We start from the raw sequence: 5,611 nt of genomic DNA, 5'->3' as shown, positions 1-5,611 counted from the left end.
GGAAAAAGTGAAGGGGTCTGAATAGTTTTTGAATGCAATGCATATGTACATTTCAACCTCAATTACCTCGTACCCCTGTATATCGACACGGTACCGGTAGGTCTACTCTGTGTATATAGCCAAGTTATTGTTACTCATTGTGTATTTGTTATTGCTTTTATTATGATGTGTTATTACTTTTCTATTATTTCTCTTCTTTCTTTCTCTCTGCATTGTTCGGAAGGGCCCGTAATTAAGCATTTCACTGTTTATGAAGCATGTGACAAATAACATTTTATTTGATTTATGTTGGTATAGATAAAACGGGTTAGAAAGTTGGAAGGGGAAAATACTCACATTTTCATCTGGAAATAGCAGCATGAATGTCAACAGGAAATCAAAACATAATTCCATTAATTAATGTCAACATATCTTGTTTGTGGAGCCGCAAAAGCAACTTTGGAGAAAAATACATATAATTATTTTCCTGAAGCATTAATAAAACATTTGTGTGGTGAAACTTGACTTTGTCTACAATATGCCTGCACAGCTGCCAGACATAACAGCATGGCTTCATGCTTTATTAACTCCTCTGTCTGTCTCCTCTACATGTGTCATGGAAGAGAGGGTTCAGGAGGAGAGGGAGAAATGGGAGGGAAAGAGGGAGGTAGAGATGGGAGGGAAAGAGGGAGGGGAGAGGTAGAGATGGGTGGGAAAGTGGGATGGGAGTCAGGGCATGGAGAGAAATGGGCGGGGTAGGAAATATTGCACAGATGTAACTCACCACCTCGTTTAGGTCATATGTAGCAAAACCCTCTTAAGCCAGCCCCACCTTAAGCCAGCCCCATCTCTTTAAGGATTCACATGTGCTAAACAGTGAGTAGTGTAGTAAAGGTTAAGACTGAAAGTGGTAGTAACCAACAATAAGGAACAATTCAAGGTAAACAGAGTTTGCAGATAAAAAAGATTTTATAAATATTAGATGCCTTTTACCCAGACACACTTGTCTAAATGTATGGGTCATGTGAAATAAATGCTATAACCCCCAGCCACATCCAGTGGTGGAAAAAGTACTAAATTGTCATACTTGAGTAAAATTATAAATCAATTGAAATTCCTTATATTTAACAAACCAGACGGCACAATTGTATTTTGCTTTAATTATTTATTTATTGCCGGATAGCCAGGGGCACAATGAACTTAAGTATCAAAAGTTAAAGTAAAAATATTAACCATTTCAAATTCCATATATTAAGCAAACCAGACTGCACTATTTTATTATTTTTATTGATGGAGAGCCAGGCGCACACCAACACTCAGACATAATTTACAAATTAAGCATTTGTGTTTAGTGAGTCTGCCAGATCAGAGGCAGTAGGGATGTACAGGGATGTGTGAGTTGGAAAAATTCTGTCAAAATGTAACGAGTACTTTGTGGTGTCAAGAAAAATGTATGGAGTAAAAAGTACATTATTTTCTTTATGAATGTAGTGAAGTAAAAATTGCCCAAAAAATAAATTGTAATGTACAGATACCATAAACAATGACTTAAGTAAAAAAGACTTTAAAGTACTACTTAATTACTTTACACCACTGCCCAAATGCCTTCAGACCAGTACATTAGCACACTTTATATACTGTTACACATGCACTTATCATATAGTATTCTATACATAAGTTAAGTCCATGCAACCTGAGTGAGTCAGCTGCATGCGCCACATATTTATTTGGTGGACACTTGATACAGTCACATGATATTGTTGTGGTTATGTCACAAAATCATGTTACAACCAGACATCAATATTCATTTCATATATCAATATTTTGCTAAGTGGATGGTCTCTACAGAAGGTGTAAACTGTACAGCCGAATGGTTACTTGCATTGTAGCAATATCAGAAATAGTGTCAGTATAAATAAAATATACAGTATGTACAAGAACAATATCAATAACAATGTCAGTGATAGACGAGGTAATTATAGGCATACAATCAGGGATGAAGTGGCTGAGCAGCGGGATAAACAATAGTAGCAGAAACATATGGCGTGTGTGTTAGGAGAGAGTCATGTGAATAGAGGCACTGCAGATAGCGCTGATGACTGGTCCGTCCAAACCACTCATGAACAAGGGAATCTATATTCGGAGAGCCTGTTTCTGTCCTGCCCTTGACTTTGGTGCAGGGCATGTGATGTCCATAGCCTCTTCGTCGCAAAACTCCCTGATCTTCCCAAAAAGACTGTTTGTCTAGCTGTGTCCAGTCCAGGTGGTGCTTTTGCAGGTAGACTATCTATGGGAGGAAGGATGTCAGCAGCTGAAACCTGGTCCTGACAGTCCGAACGCTCTTTGGCAACATCACAAGACATGTGATGAGCATCGAAGGTGTAAAACAGGGAATACGAAGACATTATCACATCAATTCACCTCCCAAGTTTAGATAAGAATAACCTCACACAATGAACATTATTGTTTACCTGAAGTGCTGGTACAGCTTGATCTGTGGCAGCAGCCTGAAGCACCAGTTGGGTGCAAACTGGAGGTGGTCTATGATCAGGAAGTGAAGGTCCAGATTGTGGTGGAGCCTGTGCATGGTCCACCAGGCACAATACCAGAGCACAACATTGTTCTTGTTTTGGCCACTGCAGTTATCACAATTCATTGGGCACCAAAGGGGGATTGTGAGGTTCTGTGTTATACACTATAGCCCTTACCATATCATATGTGATGGAATATTATTTGCTGTTGGCTTGTGTGGGTATATGTGTTATGCAACATAGCTGACTTGAGACATTGTTAACAGTTTCAGGGCCATGGGCCTTTCTCATGATGGAAAAATACAGAATAACATGAAGACAGGAACTGTGCAATGAGTTGGGGGGGGGCACATTCAGAACGTAGTGTTGCGAGAACAAACTGTATTTTGTTAGATAACAGGAGCCAGGAGCCTGATAACTGTATATTCTACACAACTACAACGACTGACCGCTGGAGTGCCCGCGGGATGGGACCAGCTCTGCGCCAACAATCAACGATAGGCTGGGTGAGTCTAAACCACGCCCAGTCTCTACTCTGACAGGCCGGCTCGGAAGCAGGAACTACTTCTGCCATCAGAGTATATTATAATATATTTGTCAGGAACAAGTCAGTTCTCTGTTTGCTCTGCGAGGTGGGACAGAGAGCCCGTATATATGAAAAGTGCATTTACCACTTATTACTTAGTTAATAAAAAATGCATAGTACATAATCGGTGACTCAATATCATATTTATCCTGATACCAGATTCGAATTGACGCAACCCTAACAGTGATCAGGAAGTGAAGGTCCAGATTGTGGTGGAGCCTGTGCATGGTCCACCAGGTCCACCAGAGCACAAAATTGTTCTTGTTTTGGCCACTGCAGTTATCACAATTCAGGTTCATACATGTTATCCCAACTCTGTAGTAGGTGAAGAAATGGCGCATGTTGTTGATGACTGCGCTGCTGCCTTTGCTTGCGCTAGCTCTCTTTTTGATGACTGTATGACTGGTGGATTAGAGTCAGGCATGTTCTACTAATTGATGCTGAAAGATAAATTCCAGATACAAATATTTTAGCATTATTATAAATTAGATGTGAAATGGCATTCTGAGGTATCACTACACACAGTTCATACAGGTAATGTTAGCTACTGTAGCTAGCCAGCCACCTAATGTCAGCTGGCTAACTAACAGAAAGCTTTAACTAGCAATACAAACCAATTGTCATAGCTAGCTAAAGTTAACCAACAGGTTCAATGTTAGCTAGCTAACATTAGGCTATAACTAGCCATGTGAAATAGCATTCTAAAAAACATCACTAATGTTACACACACCTCATACACATAAGTTAATGTTAGTTTGCAAGCCAGCCACCTAACCTCAGCTAACATTAGCTAGCTAACAGCAAGCTTTAACTTGGGATATTGTGTTTATGTAACAGTATAATTTTAGACCGTCCCTCGCCCATACCCGGGCGTGAACCAGGGACCTTCTGCACACATCAACAGTCACCCTCGAAGCATCGTTACCCATCGCTCCACAAAAGCCGCGGCCCTTGCAGAGCAAGGGGAACTACTACTTCAAGGTCTCAGAGCAAGTGACGTCACTGATTGAAACGCTATTTAGCGCCCACGCTAACTAAGCTAGCCGTTTCACATCCGTTACATTTAGACATGTAATGTTAACGTTAGCTAGCTAAAAAATGAACTATAATCCCAATACATAGTGTAATGTTACTAGCAATACAAACCGATTGTCACAGCAAGCTAAAGTTAACTAAATAACGTTAAGTTTAATGTTAGTTAGCAAGCTAGCTCTAGCTGGCTAGCTAACAGCAAGCTTTAGCTTGCAATGAAAACAACTTTCTGACAAAATTAGAAACGTATTTAATATCTGAATCTGTAGCTAGATTCTTACCTGTATACATGGATGAAAGCTTCACGGCAGACTGCAAACCTTTTATAAGACATCCTGTGTTTCCGTTTAGTTTACACAGCTTGTTTGGCCTGTTGTGTTCAACTGATTTCAAAACGTGTTATTTTCCAAGTGAGATTGAGTCAGCAGTCATCGTCCAGAAAGTAGTCCTTTTTACCACTGACCTTTGTCGATAGTGCCTGATAAATTCAGGGGAGCAATGTTATTGAGAGCAGTAGCAACATATTTCCAGTTCTCCATGGCTAATGTTACATATATTTTTTAAAGCAGTAGAAAGGATTATCTAGGCATTATGAGCTGCTCATTTTATAGATACAAGATGCCACACCGCAGACCAATCCAAACTCATCTCTCGGCATGTCCAGCCCACTCCTTATCTCAGCCAATCATGGCTAGCGGGAAGGTTGATGACTTTCTCTGTGGCTAAACCAACTAGGCTCGTAATTGATTTATTTTTCATAATGTAATCTGTATATTTACAGATGACGTACAAGTTTGATATTAAGGCACATGAAAGTTCACATGTTCGAGATCGCATTTCTGCCAAAATCGCATTTTCATTTAAATAAACATGTTTACCTTCAAAAGGCTCTCCTGAGAAGTTGTGACTTGCGACATATGACTAGTTTCAAGAATCGGGTCACAAAAACCTCTTTCCTTCCAAACTTTACCCAACTTCGTCAAACTGCTGAACTAGGGAAAGACAGACAGAGAGGTATTTTAAATCTTAGAGAGTGTGATCTCATTAAAAAATAGACATTTGACCAAGAAGGAGAGCGATGGAGTGCTGCATCAGATGACCTGATCTCTACAATCACCCGACCTCAACCCAATTGAGATGGTTTGGGATGAGTTGGACCGCAGAGTGAAGGAAAAGCAGCCAACAAGTGCTCAGCATATGTGGGAACTCCTTCAAGACTGTTGGAAAATCATTCCAGATGAGCTGGTTGAGAGAATGCCAAGAGTGTGCAAAGCTGTCATCAAGCCAAAGGGTGGCTACTTTGAAAAATCTCAAATATATGATATATATATATTTTTAGCACTATTTTGGTTACTATAAGATTCTATATGTGTTATTTCATAGTTTTGATGTTTCCACTATTATTCTACAATGTAGAAAATAGTAAAACAATAAAGAAAAATCCTTGAATGAGTAGGTGTATCAAAACTTTTGACTGGTACTG

The 5,611-nt window shown here is 39.7% G+C and overlaps 1 long non-coding RNA gene across 1 annotated transcript; it reads right to left on the bottom strand.

Moving 5' to 3' along the window:
* Window positions 1-1,249: 1,249 nt before the first annotated feature.
* LOC149976940 (uncharacterized) lies at window positions 1,250-4,606 on the bottom strand. The gene is made up of 3 exons (XR_016487415.1): window positions 4,410-4,606; window positions 2,451-3,536; window positions 1,250-2,320 (listed from the first exon to the last, which is right to left on the bottom strand). It is a non-coding gene; the product is annotated as an uncharacterized LOC149976940 (long non-coding RNA).
* Between the last annotated feature and the right edge of the window lie 1,005 nt (window positions 4,607-5,611).

The sequence above is a fragment of the Oncorhynchus mykiss genome, chromosome 16 (genome assembly GCF_057628025.1).
Source record: "Oncorhynchus mykiss isolate SJ-2025 chromosome 16, ASM5762802v1, whole genome shotgun sequence".
NCBI lineage: Eukaryota > Metazoa > Chordata > Actinopteri > Salmoniformes > Salmonidae > Oncorhynchus > Oncorhynchus mykiss.
The sequence above is the reverse complement of the archived record's forward strand: the minus strand, read 5'-3'. Positions and strand labels throughout refer to the sequence as shown.